This window comes from Streptopelia decaocto (assembly GCF_964273445.1).
Source record: "Streptopelia decaocto genome assembly, chromosome: 5".
NCBI classification, from domain to species: Eukaryota; Metazoa; Chordata; class Aves; order Columbiformes; family Columbidae; genus Streptopelia; species Streptopelia decaocto.
In genome coordinates, this window is record NC_138659.1 from 54800680 (window position 1) to 54826528 (window position 25849).

At 42.7% G+C, this 25849-nt stretch overlaps 1 protein-coding gene across 2 annotated transcripts in view; it reads left to right on the plus strand.

The window, feature by feature from the left end:
- Positions 1-9233: 9233 nt before the first annotated feature.
- Positions 9234-25849, plus strand: part of MARCHF8 (membrane associated ring-CH-type finger 8) — a 98631-nt gene continuing 82015 nt past the window's right edge. The window contains exon 1 of one of the 2 annotated variants that reach the window (XM_082052748.1): positions 9234-10339. The gene's annotated coding sequence lies outside the window, so the exon portion shown is untranslated. The remainder of the gene's footprint in view (positions 10340-25849) is intronic. The other variant, XM_082052747.1, reaches the window with a different exon arrangement.

A 25849-nucleotide genomic window follows, 5' to 3' on the forward strand; every position in this document is an offset into this window, starting at 1 on the left:
TCTTGAATGAAATATTTCCTTTCTATGAAATCTCTAGAAGGCCATGGTGATAAAAATCTGTCTGCAATCCCCATTACTATTCAGTTTGCAACCCCCCAGGATGTAATTGCACTGGTGCCTTCTGCTAACAGTCTTCAGTTGTAGACAAGTCTGGAATTGTTAATGCTTTATATTACAAAAATGAAGTCTTTCTAGCTTTTTTTACATATCATAAATTAGACACTTAGGTTTCTTTTCAAGTGCTTCCAACTTTCATAATGGGGCACCATCTCCTGGGTGTAAATTGTGTGTTTGGAGTTTGTGTGCAAGGAGTTGCTTCCACCTGCAGCTTTTGTGTTGGGTCATGTTTGTCCAGTTTTTATATATATCAGGTTCATCTTAAAATGCATTTGACACTTTCTCTGTTGTCTATGTAAGCACTGAGCCACAGCTGTTCACGTGAGGACATTCACATAACTAAGAAGCCACATGAAGCTGTGGGACAGTTGCATGAGCCTGCACTGCTTCTGATTACTGCAGTTCTTATCCTGATTTTAATTTGGGGTTTTTTTCAATATTTGCCATGGTTGGAGTGTTGGGTGGAAAACAATGAAAAAAGGCAATTTCCTTCCTGTAGTTATTGTCTTATTTACAGATTATTGTCTAAAATCAGAAGATGTGCTCAATAAGATGAGCTTAGGCTGTTTCTTGTGAAGCAGGTGTGTTTAGAGCCATTGGGATATTGTGGGCTGTAGTGCCTGGGGTTTAATCTGTGGAACAGTAATTATTCACTTTCTCAGTAGAAGTTTGTCAAAACAGTCTCTTGTTCTCTTTAGCTGGTTTCAATTCCTGGCTTATATGGGATGTTTTTAAGGTTGGTTATGTGTACCATTGAATGTTACAACCGTATCTGTGCACAGGTAAAAGGGACATTCCTTTTCACAATATTTTTGTTCTGCTTTTCCCTACACACACTGAGCAAATATACAAATTAAAGGTTTTGCAAGCAAAATGTTTTAACTAATCAGAAATGCTTTTCTACCCTTTTTGCCAGTAATAACAATTGCTTGAAAAGTAAGGAGGTTTCTTTTTCAACCATGACATGTTACACAAGATGATGTCATTGGAGATCCCAGTCTGAGAGCAAATTTGAGATAAATCAATCAAACATACAAAATGGGGGCAGAACTCTGTATTTCTAATGATGCTTAGGCTATTGCTTGTTTTGATCTATTTTATATTCCTAGCCTGTCTTTATTTCTTAATCAGTGTAATGTAGCTTCCTTCATCAGGTAGCCTCTTGGGTAAAGTGTTTCAGCAAGCTGGTCTTTGTACTCCCCCATTGCATTGTTTACAGTAGGGTGGATGCTTGCCGTGTTTTTCCTCTGGAGAGAAATCTACCATTCCTTCTTTTATTAGGGTTTACAGCCGTGGGTTAAAGAAGTCGACCTTTACTTTAGTTCTTGGGACCTCCTGAGATCCTATAGGATTTTTCCTGTTGAATCTTCCCATCTGATAGGAGTTGCGCTAAGATGGTTGTGTGGTTAAAGAACAAGTTGTACTTCAAAGCCTTTCCAGTCTTTCAATTGATGTGCCAGATTTTCTCTGTATTGCTCTCTCAAAAGATGAAACCACATCATCCAAGCACATGTGGAACTGACTCCTTGAGCCAAGTTCTTTCCTGCAGCTAACTAATTCCATGAATAAAATACTGATTTGTAACCAGTTTCTCTCGGGACCCTAGACACATCTTGTTAAAAGGACTCAAAGTTAGTTGTTTCAAAGCCAACAAATACCTCAAAAGGAATGCACTATTTAAGAAAAGTGTGGCATCCAACATGCATCTTACCTTACCAATATATGAATCTCTGTCTACAGCTTAGGCTCTGCTTATTCCAGCTGTTCCTTCTCCCTGTGCACACACATTGAAATCTTTTCTGTGACAGTCTTGGTCTCCTTCATCTTCGTTATCAGTGAGTCCATGAATAAGCTAGTATGCTTGGGTTTTTTGTCAATGCAACCGTGTAATTTTTTGCTCTATGTTCTTTTATGGCCATTGGGTGCATATTTCTTGGAGAATATTTTAGCTCAGGTCATTGTCCTGCCTTTCCCAATAACGGTTATTTAGAAAAAGAAAAATAATCCATGCATAAGCAGCAATTTAAGAGCATATCTACAGAAGCTTGCATAAAAGAAAAAGACAGCTCTTCCCCAGCTTAATGTAATTTTTCAGTACAGTTTGTTGGTACTCTGGCTAATTGGAAGCAATTTCTGGTGGTAGTGTACAGTGTAAGAGATAAGTTTTGTTTGTTCTTCAGTATCTTACTGGAGTGACGCTTGCCTAGTAATTAGATCTTTTTCAGGAAGAATTATAAGCATCAGCCAGCAGAAGAACGGCAGCTAGAAGTGTGGGCCACTAGTTGGTGCCTAAGTTTTCTCTTTGGCGGGGCCTCGGTGATGGGGAACCTGTGGAGGTGTTCGCCGTCCGGGTGACTGCGGAGAGGAGACACCAGGGGGCAGCGGCGGCATTGAAGAACGGCAAAAGTTTGGTTTTGTCCAATCATAAGATTTACAAAGGAAACCACAGATAAGGAAAACTGATCATTTCTGTATGACCCTTACATAGCCCCTTCTGCTGTCCTCTTCAGATCTGTCAGCAGAGTACATTCCTTTCCTTTTCCTAATTCCGAAGTATTTTTTAAAACTTTGAAAATAATAACAGAGTGCCTCAGAACCATATGATTGTATGCTGGTTTTTATGATGTAAACTATTAGATAATCTTCATGTATTGCAGAATAGAGAGCCTTCCTCTATTCCTCCTCAATAACTCTGCAAGTATGAATTTCAGAAGTGTCTGCTAGCTAAGTCATACTGGATGCTACATACACAGTAAAAAATATTACCTGTCCCCATAATTTCATACTGTAGAGTGACAAATATTGCTTTCTTTTTCTTATGGATACAGGGTGAAGATATGAAAGAATAAATCCAGTGGTGTGTGAAGAGTGTAACTACTCAAACAAACTCTGAGCACTCCTTACTACATGTCCTTTCTGACCTTGCAATTTAAGAAGCTTTACAGGTCTTCAGCAACAGAAATTTATTCCTAAACCACACTGTAAGGCTGTTTTCAATCCTTTTTAATCCAATTTTCAGTAGGGCTCATTACTATATATCATAAATATAGTGTGTGTATATATATAGCTACATAAGGATTATGTATTCTAATCACATCTGGATGGTGAATTATTGCTGAAATTAGGTGTTCTGCCCAGCACCAGAAATTCAAAACAATACTTAATCAGGACAAAGGTATGATTTACATGGTAGGTGATTAAGAAGCTTAATGAGTGGGAAATGAAAACACAGAAGTTTTCTAAAAGGATGAATCGGGAGTTTTGAAACACCCTCTTTCTTTCTCTGTGTTTGTTTTTTGGGGTTTGTTTTGTTTTTTTCTGACAAATGAATATGATTTTTAAAAAATTCTATGTTTTTTCTCACCCTTCTCTCCATAAACTTAATGTGCATTCTTTTTATTCTACTGGAGCTGATGTTGTTTGAACATTTGGATTTATTTTGTATGAATCTAATTTGTACTTAATGTCAAGTGCTGGAATTGTTGCCCATAATGGACCATATTTGGCATGTGGTAGTGGTTTGCTAAAAACCTGCACTGGCTGGTGCATAGTTACAACACAAAGATGTATAATCTTTATTTTTAAATATGGTCTTGAGACTGAGTATTGAGTGTCAGGATTTCTTCTTAGCATTGTCAGCCTTGGCAGTGATCATAGGTGGTTTTCTTTAGGGGAAGCATAGGACTCGTCAAAATTAATTGGATTAGCTTGAGATCCACCCAGTCCAGCATTTGTCTCTGAGAACAGGAGGTAACAGACACTTCAAAAGAAGTTGCAAGAATTCTTCTGTAACCAAGTGTGCAGGAACCTGTTTCCAACACTGGATCTTGCCTCCCGTGCCAATGGCTGGTCTGAATTGTGCAGAACTTGCTGTCTCAGTGTACAGAACAATATTAATTTGGAGGCACATAAAGGTCTAAATCTATTTTTGAATCTTGATAGATTCACAGTTTCAATTATTTGTATTTATGTATAATGTGAAAAGCATTTTATTTCACTACAGTTTTGGATTCCCTACCATCTTTTAATTGAAGTTAATTTGGTCTAGTGTTATGAGAAAGGGAGAACAGTGTCTCCTGAATATTCAGTATGTTCTGTGTTTGTATCACATCTCTTCTTACTCATCTTTTTTATGGTAGCAATTCACTGTCTTGGCTATTCCAGAGTCTTAATTATGCTTGCTGTCCTCTGAATATCCTCTGATTTTGCAGTATATTTTCAGAGATCCTTCTGTCTTCTTCAGTTTCCTGGTTCCCCTTTTCCTTTCTTGTATATTTGGCTTTAAGCCGCTCAAGGTACTGTTACAAGGGAGGCCTCTAAAATTGTGATTAAAATAATATCCGGTAAAATATGCCCAGGGTTCTTCTGAGGGTGGTCCTATAGAAATGGTTAGTATTATTAATCTGTCTGTACACTGGACAGATTATGAATAGCATTAGTTAAGAGTATGAGGAGAAAATGTAGGAAAGCTCTGTAAAGGGAACATCTAGCTGAGTTCAGCACAATAGCTGGGCTTCTGAGGAAGATGATGTCTGGGGTTTGTTCCACGGAAACAGGCTGACTATTTTTACGCCTTCACCACAACTGCATGTTGGATGCACGCAATCTTTTTATTGCAGTGGGGAGAGTCAAACCTGAAAATATCAACTGCTGAGAGGTAGGCTCAGAAAATGTCTTTCTTCCTTCGCATATTTGGGGTTGGGGGGAGTAAGTTAATGTAACTTTCTATATGCTCCTCAGTGGTCTGAGTAAAAGCCTTGAAGTGCAGCAGCACTAAGTTCTATTCAGCAGAGAAGGAAACTTTGTTTTTTCTCCTCCAAAGTAGGGAAGAAAAGGGTGAGCTGTAGTTTCAGCTGCGGTATCATCCGACCTCTGGAGATGCATCACTTGTCGCTGAGCTTCATTTTGCTCTAGTAGTGCATATCCTGCCTTGAATAAGCATTAAACGTAATGGGGTACAAAGAAGGGACTGAGGCACAGACTTCTCTTTTCTTTTATCTGGATACTAAATGACTTGCAGTGCTATAATATAAGCCTTAAGTGTGACACCTTAATGTTGTTAATTGGATTTCCCTAGAACCAGTTCACCCATACCTAGACAACTACTTTTATTTAGAGAAATTACCTTAACAGGTCAGTTTGTTGCATTTGCCAACCTTTTCCTTAGTTATGAGGCTCATCAAAGGGAAAAACCCCATAAATGCTTCTACAGAGGACAGCATTTGTGAGGCCTGGGTCAGGCTTTGTGCCTGCAAAAGCTTATCTGCTCTGAGACAGATTCAAAGCTGTATCCAATCTTGTCAGCCTTCAAAGGCACCCTTGCATGACTGTGAAGAGTTGCCGAAGTTGCTGGGGTGTGTAGTCGTACGCCTGTTTGTCACACGCCACGCCAGCTTAGACCTGCTGCGTGCAGGGCTGTGGACAGTCATTATCTGCTGAACCCACAACATACAAGGGTCTTGCATCACTGTACTGGGAGAAATGTCACAGTCTGGTTTGCAGGCAGGAATGTGTTTTTCTCCTATTAGTTTCCAAGGCAGACCTTAATGGCTGATGCCACTCTGTCTCAGGGATGAGTTTCAGATAATCGCATCTTAGTGATTTTCCAAGGCCAGGTTTTAGTAAAATGTATTTGCCACAGTGCTAATGTATATCCTGCATCTGAGACTGAAGAAAGTTTAGTAAATTTCAGGCACTTTGACACTTGTTAAGATGTCTGCAGGTCATCTACTTGGAGCTCTGGTGGTGTCTTTATTAAAGGTGATATAAGCTTTGAAATCTGGTGATTTTCTGATAAAAGCTGTTTCCTTAAACAGAATTTGAACAGTGCATTCTGCTGGGTCACTGCCTGCAAGTCACCAAAAATGGGGCTCACAAAGATAAATTACCTGAGAAGAAAAATGGTTTATTTTACAGTGACTGCAGCTATTGGATATGTTGCATGTTTATATTGGATGAGTAGCCTCACTTCTGACTTTCTTCTCTCTTCTCTCACAAAGGGTCTGTGCTTTGACATGGTACGGTGCTTGTTCAGTGCTGTAACATCACTCAGGTGCCTCCCATGCAAGTCTCATGCATCATCTAATTTTTCTTTCATTCAGTTTTAAGCTGTTGCCATTTACTGCAGCAGAATACAGTTTTCAGAGAGTGAGCATCTTTCAGCCGTCATGTCTGAACATTCCTGGTTATAACATTGATGTTCTGGGCTGGAAAAGAAAGGGAGCAGTCATTGCTCCTATTCTAACTTTCTGTGTTCTTGAAATAATCTGAGCAAATAGTTTTCCTCCAAAAATTGGCAAGAAATGTACATCTAGTTCTCTTGAAGTTCTATAGGAGAGAATGGAAAAAAACACTCCCACCTATCCTGTAGGAATTCCGGCTACTTACAGAGGTAAGTTGTTTTCTTTCCTTTTCCTTTCAGAATCTGAAATTGTCTTTGCATGAATGACAAACAGGAAGGACATAAATTTTATTTGTATTTCCTTCCCTCTTTCTACTTGAATTCTTATCAGTTCTCTTGGCCTTCTCCTAATGCTCCTCTTTTTCCTTCTCTTACCAGAGTCTATTTTATGCAGCTAGCACAGGCAGAAAACAGCAGAGCAACAGTGTGGAGAGGAGTGAACCCCAGGCTCACCTTCAGCAAAACTAGGTGTCATCAGGGAATTTTTGTAGAAACTCCCCTCATTTGTGCCAGTGGTGTGCAAAGAAGAGAGTGAACAGATGGGGGAACACCCAGCTCGGAATATGCAGGTGGAAGGAAGTAAAGGAACTGAGCTGACTTGGGGGAAAACTAGCAAAGAAAAAAGCCTCAGGAGCAATCCTGCCCTGTTTGCATATGTGTCATGTTTGCATGTGAGAGCACATATGTATATGTCTGGATTTAATGCTTCCTAGTCATCAGGCTTAAATTCCTTTCTTTTAGTAGTTGTTATGTAGTTTAATAGATGTGTTTATCTACATTTTAAATTAATAGCCACAGATTCATGTACATGCATGCAAAATGAATGAGCATGTGTGTACTTCAGTGCATGAAAGCGCTTACACCTGTCTGTTCTTTGCAAAGGGTCTTTTGGAGATGTGCTTTGGGGGGATTCACAGTCTCCCATTAGCCCCTCATGTAAGTGTGATCCCCACAAGACTTCTGGGGATGCTTCCAACCCTGAGTCCTTAATGGCTATTCTGACTACAGTGATATAACATTGCATGGTTTTACATAAAAAGCTGCAAGGAAGTGTTGCAGTTTCTTAAGATGATAATGTAGAAGACTGGTATAGGTCATTAAAAATGTGGTAGCAGTAGTTTTAATTTCTATTTGGAAACAGATTTTCCGCAGAAAATCTAAATAACTTTGGAGACCCAAACCACAGTGGAATTCTAAAGTAATCCCCGAAAGTATTGTGGAGTTGCTATGGAAACATGCAGGCGCTCAGACCGATATTGTAGAATAAAAGGATCACTTATAATTATCTGGGAAAAAATGAATTATGCTTTTCCACACAACTACTGTATGTATTGTCATAAGACAAAAAAAGAGGGCACAGTCGTACAATAGTTTTTACTCTACAGAGTTTCTGCCCCACAACACTTCTCAGGTCTTCCTGCTAAAAGGAGTAAAAGTATTTCTGAAAAGCATAGTCTTAATAACAGTATGGTAGAACTGTGCTGCTTCTAGAGAGAATTCGAGTGTCCTGGGCACAGAGGTACTTTTCCTATTGCGATTGAAAACAAATGGAATTTATTGTTGATGGCAAGATGATGGCCACATATGCGAGTTCACAGTCCAGGTCCTCTGTGCAGGGCATCGGGGCAGCTCTTCCTGCAGATCCATCAGTATCTTCAGCTAACCATGATCTACATCTCTAGGCATGTATTCCTCAACTATGTTTTTCCCTTAACTTTGGGCCAGAAGTATTCAATTAGCAAAGTGGAGATGTTCTCTTCCCATAATTTTTTAAAAACCCTATATCTCCTACTCAGATTGTGAACAGCAACACTAGCTGTAAGAATTCAAGATTTCTTTTTGACTGATGGTCTTTAGCTTAAGTGTATTATTTCTTCCCTATTTTTTAAAATTAGCTGCAAATTGGGGCAGGGGAATATTTGCAAAGGCTTAGGTTTGCATTTTCTACTGAGGGCTCTGAGGTGTATAGGGAGGATGTTCCACAGTAGTGCTTGCTCTTCAGCATTGAGGTTTTAGTCCTAGCTTGGCAGTTCTGTGCTCAGGAGGTTGTTGCTGAGACTCCTAACTCAAGAACAAGACATGTTAAAATACTAGACAACCTTTCTGGGGAAATGTAGAGACTGGAGTAATAATTGAGGAACACGGGGAAGGCTTACACCTGCAAAGGAATTCAGGCACTTTGCTCCTTTTGAGAATTAAGGGTGTTGTACAGGTGGCTTATTGTGGCTTCTTCATTTCAGGCCTAATATTTAGTTATTCTACTTTGCCTGGAAACTCTGTCCTCTGTGCAACTGTCTTTCTGCATAATCCCTACTTCTATTCCAGTAATGTCTATGGGCCCCTTTCCTAGCCTGGCACACAGTACTGGGTGGTGAGCGATGCTGTTCCAACAGCGGGATACAATCCTGGCCTGAAAAATAATTTTAAAAACCCACAATGAAACAGAGTATGAAGGAAGAAAACAGCCTCACCTGAGATAGCCCTATGGCCGCAAGGTAAGCCAGCAGTACAGCTTTGGATGGGAACTGATTTTCTTTACAGGCCAGCATTACGATACACTGCCTCCTAAGAGAACACAATTATAATCACATGTGCACGCTACCATACTCTGTCTTAAAAGGGGATACAATTTAAATATCTGTTTTTTTAACTTCAGTCTACATAGGACTAAATAGGAGCTGTAGACACATTCTCGCTGGAAGACACGCTGTGTGGTCTATGGGTGGTGCTTCTCCCACCTTCACTTCATGGGTGTGCTGGGTCCTAACTCTGAAATGTAGTGAAAGAATTTCAGCCCAGCTTCTCTGTGCTCTGGAAAACTATTATGTCATTTTTCTGTAGGGGGTGGTTGTACTCTGCATCAAAAGGGTTTACCTTACTCATTTTATGGTTTTCTCACTGTTTTCTAAGGGTAAATGTAATCTCCCTGGAGTCCTGTAAATTATTGATGTGAAAAAGTGCAGACTTGGGAGATGAAAAACTTGGACTAGGTCTAGTGAATGAACTTGCATGTCAAGTCAGCAGCTTTGCTTGCTTTCTGTCTGTTTTTTCTCTTAATAGCATCTGCTTTTCTATCTGTGCTGTACTGACAAAGAGTTCGGCGAGGCTGCTTGACTTCCGCCTCTTTTTCACTTATTCCCCAGCGGGACAGATACCATGTCTGGACAGAGGAAATCTCTCCTGTTGCATTTGCTCATTAAACTCTCACTTTGCTTTTTTCCCCCGTATAATTCACCTCTTGTCCTGGCTCACCTCTTCCAGTATACCTCAGGACATTCCCAAGGAGATTCCTCTTTGGGAAGAAATGACTGAAGTGTGCGACTTTCACAATGGAAGAGTAAAACAGCAACAGAGAGTATGGCACCCAGATATAGCTACGGGGCAAACTTCATTAGCATCCTTTTAGTACTTTTTGTTTACATAATCTTCTGATGGTAAATCAATACATGCAGGTGAATAACTAATACAAAACACCTTATGAAGGTGGCTATAGGCCATCTTCGGGCTTATAGCATATATACATTTTTTAAAAGTTACGTGGCACCTTGTGATGTTAGTTCACCTATCTCCTTCTGCTAAAGACTAAAGAACAAGCCCCTCGGACATGACATTAGCATCACCGTTTGTAGCAGCAGGAGGTAAGGGTGAGAGTAAAAGCTCACGACGACTGGAAACCGATCGCTTCGCTGTCCATTTTCACCTCGCAGCTCCCGGTAAGTCACCGTCCCTGCCCAGCACCCTTCCCGCAGGGGGAGTCGCGGCCCCGGCGCGGTGCGGCCGCCTCGCTTCCCCGTCCTGCTCCGGGCCATGGCGGCGGGGGCGGGCCGGGGCGGGGCGGCGCGGTGACAGGCAGCCCGGCCGGCCGGGGAGCCGCGGTAAACAGGAGCTGGGCGAGGGAGGCCGGGGGTCCCCGGCCCCGCAGGAGCTTCGCAGCCCCCGGCGCCACGGCCCGCCGCCTCCCGGCCTCGGGCATGGGTAGCAGCAACAGCCGCCGCAGCCGAAGGAGGAGCCGCCGGCCCGGGCCCTGTGCGGGGCACCAAGGTAGGCTCGGCCGCCGCCCTGGCCGCGGGGAGCCGCCGCCGCTTCCTCCGAGGGGGCGAGCCGGGTCCGCCGCCCCTCCGGCGTGGGGAGGCCGGCGCCGGCGTCGCCGCCGCGGGGGTGGCCCGGGGAGGGCTGCCCGCGGTGCCGCTCGGCCGGCGCGGGGTCCGCCTGCCCCGGGGGGCGCTGCCCTGCGGCCGCCGCTGGGTCGGACTCGCGGCACCACCTCGTCCCTCCGGGTCCGGCGGCGGGACCGCCCGCACGCAGGTGCAGCGCCTCCTGGAAGTCGGTCGGTGCCGACGGCGAGCAACAGGCAGCTGTACGCGGGCGGCGTGGCCCGGCCCGCAGCTGCTCCCCGGGGGACCGGCCGCCGTGGCGTGGCGTGGCGTGCCGGCCGGGGCAGCGCGGCGCGGCCGCGGGGGTCGCCTCCAGCAGCCCGCGGGGCGGGGGCTGCGGCGGAGCCTCCCGTCGCTGGCCGGTGCGGAGGCGCCGCTCGGAGGGTTGAGGGCTGTTCCTCTATCGGAGCTGGGGAAGCGACACCTAATTCATGGGTAAGAGGCTTTTCCACCTCCGTCGTCTTTGTCTGCTCAGCCTTAGCTCCTCTGTGTGCGCTGGCGCCGGGAGTATTAGCATTGCTCGGGAGAAACGAGAGCGGATCAGCTGGCTGAGAAAGGCTCTGTGTCTGCACTGGGTCTGCGATTTGGAGGAGGACCTGAATTTGCGTTCAGTTAGTGATGTGGAACAAAGATATACCAGAGGTAAAACTGCATGCAAGATGTGCTGGTCGCAACGTGTTCGTAACGAGTCATGAAGTTTCACGGCAGACTGAGAAATAGTCGGAATTCCTTCATGCTTCCTGGAGATAGCTGGCAAATAGAGTAATGCTCAAGTTGTTCTGAACTGTAACACTTTAACTTTTCTTCTTTTTAGCATGCTGGTAGTGCAAACAAAGCTTGAATTATGATATGCCAATGCAAAAAACATTTGTTTCAAACTGCAGCGCGAGAGAGCAGACAGCTCAGGCTTTGTAGTTGGCAAAGGACCTGTGTACTTCTGAGCGCAGCAAATTTGTGAAATAACCAGGCAGTGTAAACATAGAAGGGGCAACACAGGTAGAGTTTGAGTGGAGGTGGAAAGAGATTTTGGAAGGAAGATGGGGTGGAAGAGGAGAGTTGGTCTGAAGCAGCTGCACTCTTTATGAACTTTTGCTGCTGAATTTTGTTCTAGAGTATTGTCAGATGAGGCTGATGTTAATCCAGTAATAGCCCAAGTCAAAGATTTTCAGAGGAAAAAGGTTTTATTTGAAAAACGCTTGTTTATCAAACCTAGTATGTTTTCTTTGAAACTTGTCACCATTGGTGAATTTCCACTGATGCAGAGTTCCTCTAAGTCTGCCTCTGGACCAGGATTGCTGGAAACATCAAGAATATGTCCTGGGCACCCAGGATCATGCCTACTGAGGGATGTTGGGAGCTGCTCAGCTGCGGCCCGAACAGTTTGGTGCCAGACTGCCTTGAGCAACCCTGTAGCTGCTCAAAGACAGAGACATTCCCCAGGATTTGAATCTGCTACAGCTGCTGAAATCGGTAGGACTACTGAAGCCTGAACAACTGCCCCGATGCTGGGGACTTCATGTAGCTTTGATTACAGCCTGATGTGAACTTAACAAATATTGAGTGAATTGTGAATTTTTTGCTATGGTGTTGGGGTTTTTGTTTGTTTTTTTTTAACTTGGGCTTTCAGCTCATTCTAGTCAGCAGTTTTGCTTGTAGAGTTATACTAATTGAAAATAAGTCATTTTCTGTTTTGAGATGTCAGATCAGAAGCTGCAGCCCTTTTCATGCTTCAGTGTATGGACATGAGGCCAGAATTGGTGAACGTATGCAAATGAGGCAGTTATGATTCCACTGCTAGAAAATCCACCTGTTCCCAGGCTGCTTTTGCCCAGTCTTAAGTGTCATGATGATGGATTAATTCATCACACCAGATGAAGTTTCTGTATTTTCAGGATGAGAGAAAAGAAACAAACAAAAAAACCCACCAAAACCAAACCAGCAAACAAAACAACAACAACAAGAACTGAAACAAAACAAACAAAACCTGTTTTTTTAGGTCTGACTTTTTGGACAAGCAACTCTCCTATGTTCAAGGGTGAAAGGAGTCAGTCTTCCCAGCTGCCAAGGCTGTCACACATACTTTGGGCAATCTACCGAAGTCTCTTCTCTGCCCACCTGATTTCCTTATTGCTCTTCTAGTACAGCGGTATTAGCGGGGGAGGCAAATCACTGCTGGAGTGTGCCAGCTCCTAGTAGTAATGCTGCTCAAGGAAGGAGTGGTAGGTTCTTTTTACAAGTCCTGAATTGATTCTGCTGCCTAAGAAAAAGGAGTATCCTGCGGTGTGTCTTTCCTGCCATATGCCTCAGAAGCAGTCAGCCCTGATGTGACTGACTGACAGCCAGCTTCAGAAGTGGTGAAGAACAGAGTGAGTATGGCCATTTGCCAGGAAAAATGAAAACAGGAATGAAGTGTCCCCTTCTTTTAGTTGTTTATTTTATGTTATTGTTTATTTTGTTTTGCTCTGGTCCTGCCCTTCCTCCCTCCTCCTCAAAACATAAGGAACTCTTGGTCCTGCAGAAGCATCTAACTAGTATTCTATAACAGGCTGTAGCTGAGCTACTGCATCGGCTTTGAAGGAAGGAGTGTGCAGGAACCCTGGATATTGCTGTGCTTGGACTGTGCCTGCATGTGGCAGACAAACAGTGAATAGCAAAGCTGCAGAAGGCTGCAAAAAATGAAAAACTTAAGTCCGGGAAAAACTTCACTTCTAGGGCAAAAGCTATTAGATGGAAAGTCTTCCTGGGGAACAAACTATCCAGTTACTGCCTGATCTGGTTCTTTTTCTGGAGTATCTAGTGCTAGCTGCTTCAGGAACTGAGTGAACCATGTAAACCACACATCTAATTCCCTGTATTAATTCCCACAGTGAAACAGCATTCATGCAGGGTTTACTGTGACTTCTGTTTTGCTGACTTGTGCATAGACTGCAAAGATGTGATGGAAGCTTGCTTTGGTGCAGCAGAGCTGGCGTTAAACTTGCTGGGTGGGCTTTATTAGCAGTGAAGTTTCACAGCTCTGCATCCTTGAATCTCTCTTTATTAAAGTTAGGGCCACTTTTACTGAAAACACTAGTCATCCAAAGAACTCATCACTTGCAAAACATATTCTCTTTTGCTGCTTACCACTATATTTTTGTGGGTCTTTTATCAAGGAATCTAACCACATTCATGTGAAGCATTAAAAAGCCAAATAACAGATGATATTGTGTTTATTGATTCTGGCGTAGGTAAAGGAACAAGAGCCATTGCAAGCACAGTCTTTTTGCAATTAGAGATATGCTTTAAGAGCTGAGTTATTCTTAAGTGTAACTCATCACCAGACAATTCACAAACAGCAAGAGATATCTGAACCATTAGCAGTTTCCAGTGCTTGCAATTTCTTTCCCCAGGGATCAGGAGGGAAGGCTGGCCTTTGTTATGTGCCCAGCTGGTTATTGGGTTTGTGTAGTTTTAAATCAAAGATGTATGTTAGTTATTGTTTAACTTCTCTATCTTTTATGAATAGGTGCCTCTTTGGAGTTAATCTTTTTGATACCTGCAGGCAAGTAGGGGGGCTTGGTAGTACGTCTTGAATTTAAACAGAGACTTGGCAGAAAGTTGTGGTTATTGAACTCAACAGCATTGGAAATTATGATGCCAGGTATATGTCTAATAGGTGGAAAATACTAAAAGATTCTAGAAATTGTGACTGAGATTTTCCATAGTTTGATGAAATCAAGTTAACTAGTAGATGAGCACTTTATCCCTGGAGACTCATTTAAGGATCCCAGTCATAAACCTTGCAGAATATCTGGCCAGAATCAATATAGAATATGAATAATGTGTATTTTAGGGGAGGTAAATCTTATGTATCAGGTGTGCCTTGATATCTGCCCCTTAGAAGTTTCTGTGTGTCCTTCAGAATGCATCAGAAGGACAGAATACAGATCACCAGTCCAGTCTGCAGGTGAAGCTGACCATGAGCAACTGCGCCAGAGTTTCTCCTTGGGAAAACAGGCAATGGATTTAGGAATATCATTTAACAGGTGATTGAAAACCACTAAGGGTGAGTTTGTCCTTCAGTTTGGCGGTGGCTTCAGCAAGATCATGTGTTTACACACCATCAAGGACAAGAGGTTCATTACAAGTAATAAAAATAATCCCGGCTGTTTTTCCCTGAGCAGGTAGCTTGATTTCTGTCATGTCCTGGACACAGGGTGAGCAATGTTTCTTTTGAATCAAAGGCTCAGGTGGATAAAACAGAGGGGAAGGAAAGAAGGATAGAAGGATATAGGGTGACAAACCAAAAAAAGAGGAAAATAATTAAAAAAGGGTGCAATGTTACACACAAAGTTGCTAGTTTTTAAGAAAGTATATGCATCCTTGGTGCCTCTCTTCCTCTCAAATATACTTTATTTTTAAAAAGACTTTTTGTTCCTTTTTGATTGTGTATACTGAGCCTGCAAGGAAGAGTATCTGTAGAAAAAAAATCAGCCACAACAACACAACAATAAAAAACACAATACTTATTAATAAACAGATAGGCTTCCCTTGGGTCTGATCTGCTGATTCTAATGGCCAGAATAATGTGTCACGTAGACTGACTTACTGCTATTAACTCCGTGCCATTGGTGCAGCTTGAGGAGGGGGGATGTGCTTCTGTTCTGTGAACAGAGTGGGGTTTTAAGTTCCACTTTCTTGTTACACAAGAATTTGCACAGGGGCAGCAGTGAGTCCACATAGTGCTGTGACTCCTAGCGCTGAGGTTACTGACTTCTAGACGTGGCTTTTGGGTGAACTTTGCCTGTAGAGGATCATTTGAGTAGTACTAGCTGAACAGGAAGCAGCAGCCTCCCTATGTACAACCTGCCCTATAGCACCAATTAAATATTGAGGAAGTTTTCAGTCAAATCTTTCTACCGTAAGTGCTGCTCTTGGCAGCGGGGCTGAACCTGGCCTTTACCTTCCTGGGAGAGGGAAGGTCATGTCACAGCGATTTTTAGTGGGAGCTCTTCCTCCCCCAGTTACTGCAGGCCCTACAGGAGGGAAGCCTTTGTTTAATTTCATTCCTAGTGATCTCTTAAAGCATCTCTTAGTGGAAGAGACTCCTTCAAAACCAAGGGGGGCTGTAGTGAGACAAAGAGCCTTCTCTGCCTATTTATATTTGCTTTCACTGTCACTGGCTCTTCATGTCATCCAGGACAGAGGATTAATCTCTCTGATCCCTCTATTTCTAGTTGTAAAAGCACAGTGTGCTATTGAGGGTGATTCACTGCTAGGCCAATCCTTCCTATCATCTGTTGTAACTATGAACACATCAGTCAGAAGAGGAAGGCTAATGAAAAAATGTCGCATATTTCTATGTGTATATATATGTTATTTTTTCTGGGTGCATATATATATTTATGGGGAGACTGATGCATTGAAATACAGGGAGTGATACAATACAGGGCTCTGTCATGCTTTCATAACATGGGCCACATTATAGCAAGAAATTCTTGCAAATGCCTCCTCTTGCCCTGAGTGTGTTTTTGTCCCGTTCTCCCCTGTTTCCCATGGCCTCGTTCAGCAAATCACTCTTAAGGGACTTGCACTTAACAGCATGATGAACTCTGCTAAAATAGATAAAGTGAAAGTTGGCAGTGGCTTTTCTATTCTTAATAAGCCTGCTGGAGTCTGACATAGAGCAATGTGAAGAGCACTAGGTAATGGTTTGCTGTAGATGATGACAGAATGTTGCACATGGGAACAGTCTGTCTCTCTCTGGAATTAACAGTAGCCTCTGGTTTTTCCTTCCTTTCTGGTAAATGAAGTGAATTTCCCTTGTAGTTCTGCATCCAAAATGTTGTCTGTTTAAATGTGATTATTGTAATCATAGCTTTCAGGGTCGTTTTCATCTAGAGCCTGCCTGCCAAATATGAATTGGAAGTACCAGGGCTAAAAATGATGGTTGTTGTCAGTGTTTGTCTCCAGCTTGATCTGTAACCAATCATTTACATTGAAATGTCTTCTGTAAAGTGTGTATATACGTGCACGTGTATACATGCGTGCATATAATATATATGAAAAACAAGTAGACTGAAAACTTGCAGAGGAGCTGCTGCTCTTTGACATTGCAAATGCTCTGTAGATGAGAGGGTTTTCTTAAACCAAATAGCATAGATGTGCACTGAACTAAATGCTGTCTTGTTGTAAAGAGGAAAAAATAAATCTGTTTAGCTCTAAAAAGAAGAGGAAGTTCACTTGTAGCTAATGGTTTGTTGTCAGAGACAGGAAATCTGCGTCCTGTACTTGCTTTTGAGCTCTCTTTTATGGTTTAAGCTACTTCATCTGTACACAGTTGAGTTTTCTACAACTCAGTTGTCATCTGTATCATGTTTTTGTGAGGTTCTTGGATATTTTTTTCAATGTTTTGTTAGCTTACTTTCCAAGGGGAAGTGGCTTATGCACTCACACTCCAAGTAACTTCTGAACCTGTTGGCTAAATGCCAAATGCTTCCTGGAACCATAGATGTCACAGGAAAACGGGAATGTAGATTGCAATGCCATGACCTAGAGCTGGCACCCTGTGCCAAGGCCAGTGGAGACAGCACTTTTTTGGACACAAGATAGTTCATGTGGGTGAGTGGCCTTTATGAATCCTGCAGCCACAGGATACCCAACTGTAAGATATCAGACTCTGCTCATCCTTCTGCCTATGGGATGATCTTCTTCCACTGCAAGGCATTCCACGAGCCTAGTGGAAAAGGTTAAGTATTGTTACTAAATTAGAACTGGCACGGTGCGGCAGACTTTTCACAAAATTGATGTTTGATAACATAAGGGGGTGGAGGGAGGAGAGATTCCTTTGTAAAATTATAGGAGTCTTGTCAGGCTAGCTTCATCTTGGGAGTTAACAAAGAAAAGTAGCATGTTTGATTGAAAGGTGGAAGGGGGTTTTAACTTTCCTCTTGGCATAACAAAGCAGAAGCAAATAAAAATGAGACAAAATTTCAGCCTTCTAAATGCATCAGTGTTCTTATGCAGTGTGTTAACACTGTAGCCTTGAAATATCTCATTGCTTTGGGGCATGAAAACACTATATATTGCCTTTTAGCAGTTTTTTTGCATAAGAAGCATATTTTGTTTCTGTGAGTCTCATGACAACAGTGTCGAGCTATTTTGTACCCTTCGTCCTAGGGTCAGACTTGACAGGGGAGGATAACTTCTGACTGAGACCGCTAGAGTTAAGTCTTTCAAATGTGAAAATATTCACCAAGTTGCTTTCATCACAGAATTGCAAGGCTTGTTGTTCTGGACAAGCTGCTACACGCTTGGGCAGGTCTGTGAAAAAGAGTCCTGCTCTGGTACACCTGCAGAGCTCTGCAGCTCCCAAGGCTTTTTAGAGATTACATTCTGTTTATGTGCCTTCCTGGGGGTGCAGGAAAACTGCACTGTGATGTTTTCCAGGCAAATCACTGGGATTCACAACTCTGTTGTATTTTCCAAATGACAAGAGGTTCAAAATTATTCCTCTTTGACCTTTCCTGATCCATCTGATTATTTCCTTAAATGAAGTGTATGGCTTTGTTTCTAGTGAGGCCTTGTGCTAGGCATAGATTAGAACTGCAGCTTCAAAGCCGTGTGTCCAAAGCCTGCCCAAGCCCTGTGCCTTGCACCAGGGTTGTGTAAGTGCTTCTTGCTTTTAAACCCTGCTCAGTAAGGCTGCATCTGAGATGCACATAGTGAAGTGTGGAAGTATCTCCTCTATATACCTGCATGGCAAATGCAGTGGGATAAGTCCGATGTATGCTTTCTAGTCTTTTACTGGTTTTCTTCTTCCAGGATCAGAGCCTCTAATGGTCAGCATTTGGTGTTTTGGGGACTTGTATCTGCACCAGGCCTAGGCTTTTATTCATTAGTGGTGTTGATATCAACTTCTCCAACCACAAGGCAAGGATCCCAGCTCAGCTGCTGTTGAACATGTTTGATTGAGGATAAGATTTCTCACTCACTTTCCATCATTTGTGATACCCTGGCAAGAAGCAAGCATAGCATTGTGTGGTTCAGCTGCCTCAGAGCAAGAAAGCTGAGTCAGGATCAGTTCCTTGTATAGAAAGGGAATTAGATACATCATGCGTCTTATTCTTGGCTGTGATCTTCCATTGTGTCTGTTAGACATTTGTTATGGTTGTTTGCTTTCTCTGTGTACTTGAGCTCCACTTGTCAGCTGGGACACGTGTTCAGTCTGTCTTATCTGTCTTTGACTGCCTACCGGGAAGTTTTTCAGTCGGCGTGTTCTCACTGTGCAGTACAGCAGGCGCTGTGCGCAGACTTGGTAGGGCTGTGATGTCCTGCAGGGATCCTGCTGGTTAGGCTGCTGGTTGGCTGCTTGTCAGCTGCCTTTTTAAGTCCTCCATAGTGGCTGCATTTAGGCTCTCTGATTTGTTAGACCTGCATGGGTTTGGCTTAGTCTGTCTTTACTGGCTGTGCATGGTGCAGGGGTTGTGAGAGGAAGCTGCAGGGATGGTTCTGCTCCAAGTGGATGATCTGCTCAGGCAAGCTATGTTTGCCAGTTGCATCTTAGTGCTTTGGTATTATCTCACTTTCCACGTGACCCCACAAACCATAAACTCACCCCTTGTCACACGTTTGCATTGCTGCTTCTGTGAATGCAGAGAACCTCGGAGCGCTGATGATCCAAACTCTGACTGGCCTCCTTTGAGCTGTATCTTGTGTGGCTCATAGACAGGTCTTCATGGTTGATGTAATCTAACTAATACATGTGAGAGACATCTGAGCCAGGAACAGGGAATTTAATAAGATGACAAAACTGTTGGCTTTCAAGTCTGAAAGTAATTTTTGTCAGCAGGGGATGGGACTGGAAAACAGCTTGACTGTATGCAGCACATCCCACCACGGCCAGTAACATGGACATACTGCAGCACAGCCCTGCTGTTCCAAGATGCTGTTTATCCTCAGTTTCCAGCAACCCCTGTGAGTCAAGGAGAGTTGGCAAGTTTCTGAGCTGAGCCTTTCTTCTGTGTGCCTTTTCTTCTTCCTTTACTGGAATGTGCCAAAAAAAGAAGAAAATCACTGTCAGGCTAAGTGATGCTTTAACCTGGTGAGCAGTGAAGGAGCGCAGTATTGGTGTCGCTGGGCCTTCTGTGACTTTTTCTGTATAAGGTGCCACTCCGGCATGACTGCTGTCAGAAGGATGAGTTACTCAAGTTTGTGTCTTCGCTGCTGCTGTGTTGAGGTGACTATGCCTTTCCAGACCTCTTCATCTCCCCTTGCCATTCTTTCTGGGCTTTGAGTGAGAAATCTGAAGTCTCTTTTTGACTGAATGATAGCTGCTCCTTGTTTTCTCTCTTCCTTGCAAAGATGACTGATAGATTATGGCTTTTGAAGAGATACTGTATGTTGCATTGGAAGTTCGTTTGTAACATGTCTTAGGAAAGTGACTAATTTAAAACTGGCTGTGGCTGCAGCTCAATCAGACAATTGCTAAAAATAATCCACCTTCTAGTTCCACAGCTGATCTCTAATTAGGGAAGTATTCAAATTCATAACCTGCAGATAGGACAAGATCAGAGACTGAAGTGATGTCTCTGTTTTGCCAGTCAGGAAAGTCTGGGCAAATCAGTGTTTGGGAAGGGAATTTCAGGGGGAGACCAGGTGCTGTGAGGGTGATGGTACTGACTTTGCACTGGATTTATGCTGAGTCTTTGCCCTAGCTAAATGCTGTAAGGTGCAGTTTTTCCAGCAGTATCACTATTTTCAGGCAGAGAAGATCCCCTCCATAGTACGGGCATCATCTTCCTAGAGAATATTTTTTCTTTAAAAAAATCACCCTGACCCCAGAAAACCCAACCCATGATCACACAAGCAAACATTTATGTGTTATGTCGTTGTTTCCTGCTTGAAGCTATTATATAGCATTGGCTGAGCATTGTGAGGCAGCTGCCTGGCTTTGCTGCAGAAGCAGCACAATGAGGAGGAGGAAGCCTTTTCAGCTGATGTATTTACCATTTTGTAAATTGGGGTCTGGGCCTCTTTTTAGTTTCATTTTTGAGTTAAATGGTTACTGCCCTCTGTAATGGTGCCGTGAGAGATCACCTGGCCTTACTGAACCATGAAACTTCTGTTAACTCTGCAGGAAATTTTGGTGATGCACGATGGTACCAAATTACTTCTTAGACAGAGGATGGTAATAGGAGCTTTTGCTGTCACCAGGTAAAACCATTCACTGAGTAGCACATGTCCCTGTAAAACAAGAAGAGTAAATCCCTTCAGGACCAAGGCTTTGTGCCTCATTCAGAGCGAGCAGGGCTAATGGAGAAGGACTGTCTCAGGCAGGAAGACACTTGTGACACAGAGGGGACCATGCTGCTCCTAAGCTCAGTGCTGCTTCCTCTGGCAGCCAGAGACTGACAGGAATGATTGGGTCCTCCAAGGAGAAAGCAGTAATGTCACTTGTGGACTCCTGACACTTTAAAAATGAGGAGATTGTCTTGATTTCCTAGTATCTGTTGCATTTGGAATAAGGAGTAGTTTTCTTTTTTTCAGTTAAAAAAAATCTTGTGTTTGCCGTTTAAAAATGGTTAATAAAGAAATAAGTCCTTATCTCTCCATTAGCCTAGTACAGCAGACATCCACATTATTTGCCTGTAGTAATTTTTTAATCTACTCTTTGGAAGAGCAAATGTCCCTGAATATTATTGTAATCATATGTACTTAGAGAGGGAAACCACATGGTCAGCAGGTATAGATCCTGGAAAATATGAAGGAGAGCAGGGTGGGGTAAGGTGGGTTTATTTCGCTACAGCTCTGAATGCAGATGGTGCAAAACTCTGATGTGACCTCAACAGGTTAAATGTTCCCCTCTTTCCAACAATATATTTTCTTCAGGACTGATGAGATTTTAGCTTAAAAAAAAAAAGAAGTGTTGGTTTTTTTCTTTTCTTGCCTTCAGTTTCATCAGATACCTGATATAAACTGCTGTTGCTTCCAGGTTTTGTCTTCATGAATATTTCAGATTTTAAAATAGTGCTTGTGTGCATCAGAATTTCATGGGCCTTACTTAGCACAGTTGGCTCATCTCTCTGGCTCCTATCTAAACTAATTTAAAGCAAAAAGCGTCTATTAGGGGAGAAGACAGAGAAGCCACCTTTGAATGTGATTGAGTTGAAAAATGTAACATGTCAGCTTGTATCAGTGATGTGGCTGTGATCCTGAATTTTATTTTAAGTCTTTCCCTGCTTGGACAACTTTCCCTATCAACTACTTTTACTTGCCCCATGGATATGGAGCAGCAACCCAGAATCCATTCCACCATATTGCCCCAGCTGTCACCAGGTTACTTCTAAACGGTGTTTTGTCTGACGGTCCGTTGCTCTCTAATGTCCAGGGCTGCTTCTTGCCTTACTAGGCACTTGAATATCACTTGAAGCATCTGCTGGAGGCAAAACAAGAAGTCATTTAAGCAGCAGGACAACCAGGCGCTGCAAGTCAGCCTCTTCCCCAACAGCAAGAAACAGACCTGTGCAATTCTTGAGGTTTCTCATGAACAGGCACAATTTCTCTGTACCTGGATGCTTCACTCTGTCGTAGCAGCCTTCTGCACCTGGCTGTGGTTGACTGGCAATGAGCAGCTACTGAATGACAGACAGACTGCAGAAATGCTGCCTTGGTTCTGGTACTTGAAAATTGTGATGGATTTGTTTTAATAGGATTGTATACAGATCTTGCAAGTGCATAGGAATGGATTGGTGGAATTTTGTGGTGTTTCTCTAAGCTTCTCGTAAACTCTCTAAACTTGTAATATTTGTAGAAATGAAGGGACCCATATCAGATGGAACAGAAAGGGTCAACACTTGATTGCCAAATGGAGAATGAGGACAATGGATGAGGAAGCTGGTCCGTGTAAGAAGGCAGTGTTTTAAAGGAATCCACAGTTGTGTATTCATCTCATGATTGCATCCAGTGGCTATTTTAGGTATGGTGGGGATGAATGGCCCTTTATGGACTGTGGTAAGGAATGCCTTGTCTATGGGGTTCAGTAACGCCAGTCCCTCCTTTTTGGGTGGCACAGAGCACCCTTGGTGGGGGGAGGACAGGCAGAGCTGACATACATGTGCCAGCACACTCACATGAAATAACACCCTGATGAATGGAAATTGTTTGTGCTGATGCTTTGCTGCTGTGCACGTTGGTGTAAGTGCTGGCGTGGGGAGCCAGGATGAAGGAAGCCAGGCTGTTTGTCAGCCCTCTGAAATTGGCTGCTTGGCCTTTAAATCACACCAGGAACACTTGTGATAAGAAGAGCACATGAAGCCCTTTTAACCGCACAACATATCCCACTCTCAGGTTGCGTTTGAAAGAGGCTGTCTTGTCCTGACACTGGAAGGGAATTAATTCTGTGAACAAATCTGGACAGTGTCTGTAGGCTTTATGCAGCTTTAGTTTTCAGCAATAATACTGTGACACAGAGGCTCTTAAACTCTTCACAGCATAATTTTTGTGTTGATGAGAAATACCATGTTTGTCTGGCTAGCAGCTGTCTCAAGATCTGGCAATTTTTGGTGAGGATGCAGGTCTGAAACGGAAGGAATGACTCATGTACTGCTCTGATTGCTTGTCTTACTGTAGCACTTCAGCCTATGTTCTTGTTTGTACCAGGTACTGTACATTGCCACGGTAAGGAACAGGCAGAACCCACCTGTGCAGCTGAAACAGCCTGAGTGGGGGAAGTGGAAGTATAGTCATCTTTCCATTACACGAAAGTGACTGAAGTGAAGAACTTAAATGATTTGCCTTCCTGAACTAAGCCTAACAAGCACATCTCTATATTGGTGATATTTGAAATAAAGATGAGCACTTATGTCTGGGACTGTGGACACTCTCAGATGGTGCTTCTGCCTGGAGGGTGGCTTGCAGTCCTGATCCTTCCTGTGTTGCCCTCTGGGGTTTCTTGTTTGACATTGACACATGTATGGAGAAGGTATCAGGATGGAAACAGAAAAACATAAGGGATACATGCTATTCCTGCATATACTTCTCAGTAAGAAACTCTCACCAACAGCTGTTATGCTTTAATAACTCATAGTATTCCCTTGTATTTAAAATGTATTTAAAATTTATGACTCTTCAGGGGATAGTAAATGACTTCTGGGAGCTAGTTTTTCGTCAGAAGTTGAGGTTGCTTTAAAATGTGGGAAATTATGGTTGAAAACATAACTTACTGGTCATGCAAGTTTGTGGAAGAATCAGGTACAGTATGCTTGGTACATTGCCCTTTTTACTCTACACTTGAACTTGCATCATGCAAGTTCTAAATAATGTGGTTTATAGCTATTTCCTCAGAAAGGGTTTAAAGGTTTGTAGTAATGATACAGAAATCTACATTTTATTAAGACTTCCAGAGCAAAGATACGTTGTAACGTAAACCTGTAAATAACGAGTTACCTGGCATTTAACTCATAAATCATTCCAAAGAGATACATTCTTATGTGCACCACTTCAGAAATTTCTTATTCACCTAGAGACAATGAAGGAATTATTTCATACTTTTTCAAAACACTGAATCATTCAGTCAACAGTATTTTCTTCTTACTCTGGCTTAAGAGGAAAGTTTTGCCTGGTAGCAGTTAAACAATAGTGAAAAATGTCCTTAGGCGCCTGTTGTTCATAAATAGCTTTTACAACTGTTAGCCTCTTACATACTGGAAAAGAAGTGATGTAGCACAGAATTTTCCTAAAAATATATCATTGTTATCTGTGTACAATACAGAATGTGAGCAATGTCCTCACTGAACAAGGATGAGATTGTTGTTTCATCGCTATCCTGTGTTGTAAATATTTACAGTGTTTGAGAAACACAGACTTTCATTGTCTTTGATGTAAACTTATGCATTTGTTTTTAACAATCTTTATTAAATATGAAGATAATATACAAAGTAGTTGTTGTTGTTGTTGTTTTTTGTTGTTGTTGTTTTTTTTTGCTGGGTTTCAGAACCATTTAGAATTTTGTGAACCCCAAAAGGAGAGAATGGGAAGTGATGTGGACTTATGTGCTAGACTAGAAATTTGCCTACAAATATATGTTGGTGCAGATTTCTCTCACTGGTCTATACATGTATTAGTATGTCCCTCTTTCCATTTGGTTATAACCATCATTAATATTGTCTTTTGTATCCAGTGGATGTACTGTGGACCCTTCCGTGCTGATTATGCGTGACCTACAATTGCAGGGGATCAACGGCAGCAATCTTAGTGGGTCATTCCCAAACCTGTGTTCACAGTAATCTGACCTTTTTTATTTTCCTTTACTTTAAGGATTTCAAATTGTATGCAACAAGACCACCGCTCTAACCGTGTCTGTGGGTTAGTAAGGAAAAGCTGCATTGACCATTGCATCACCAGTGAGCACACTGTGATGAAATCCATGCAGGTTACTGCTGTGCAATGCTTTTGGACGTGTAATAATGAATGAAAAACAGCTTTATTCAAAAACCATAGCAACAGGTGTGGTACTGTGGCATGTTGTTATCTGACAATGAATAGTATGAAGAAGCAAGTCATCATCCATATCTTTAAAAAAAAATATTCTAATTTAAGCCATGTGGTCAAGCCAGCCTAATTTTTGCTCAGCAAGGTGGCTTCAGGCCAAATCAGAAGGAAGAATGGCTCTTCGGGAGGGGGGCACTCATTCCTCAGAAAGTCAGATGCTACTTCTTGTGGGAGTTGATGGGATCATGGCGAAGACTGATAACAAGGCAAGTCCCGTGCATGCTGTGATATTGCATCCTGCTTGCAGCAACGTTTTAAAGGCTCCCAGCTCGCGGTGTGATTCATGTGCTAGACCTGCTCTGTTCGAAAGCACCTCAGGGCAGGAAGACATGTTTAATGTGAAGGGGTGAGGTGAAATTGTGATTATCTAGGTGAAAGAATGAGTGGTACCCCCTTATGCAAATGGGCTTGGAAAATCAGTGGAGCAGGTAGAGCAACTTGCTGGCTGACAAAGCAGCAGCCCTGGCTGTTCTCCTCTCCCAGGCCCCACTGTTAGGGCTTCCCAGAGTAGAGTATGAAATTTCTGCTTTGCCTCTGTTTCTTTTTGCTTGTTAGAGACTGTCCCAGGGATTATTGTTGGTGTTATTATGGGCTGTTTCATAAACAAATATACAAGGGGAGTACTTAAAAATTTGTATTACCCAGTAGACACTGAGGTAGTTAAAGAAGTTTTGCCTCTGTAGCAGGAGCATCCTGCCCATGTGTGTGGAGAGCACCTGGCACTTTGTTCTTCTCACAGGACATCAGGAATAACCGCTGATGCTTCTCATGCAGGTAAGTTGCTATTAGTAGCGTAAGCGGACAAAAGTAATTTATTTTTTCTCAAGGGACTGTAATGACTATTATTTTGTTATCGGAACAGAAGAAA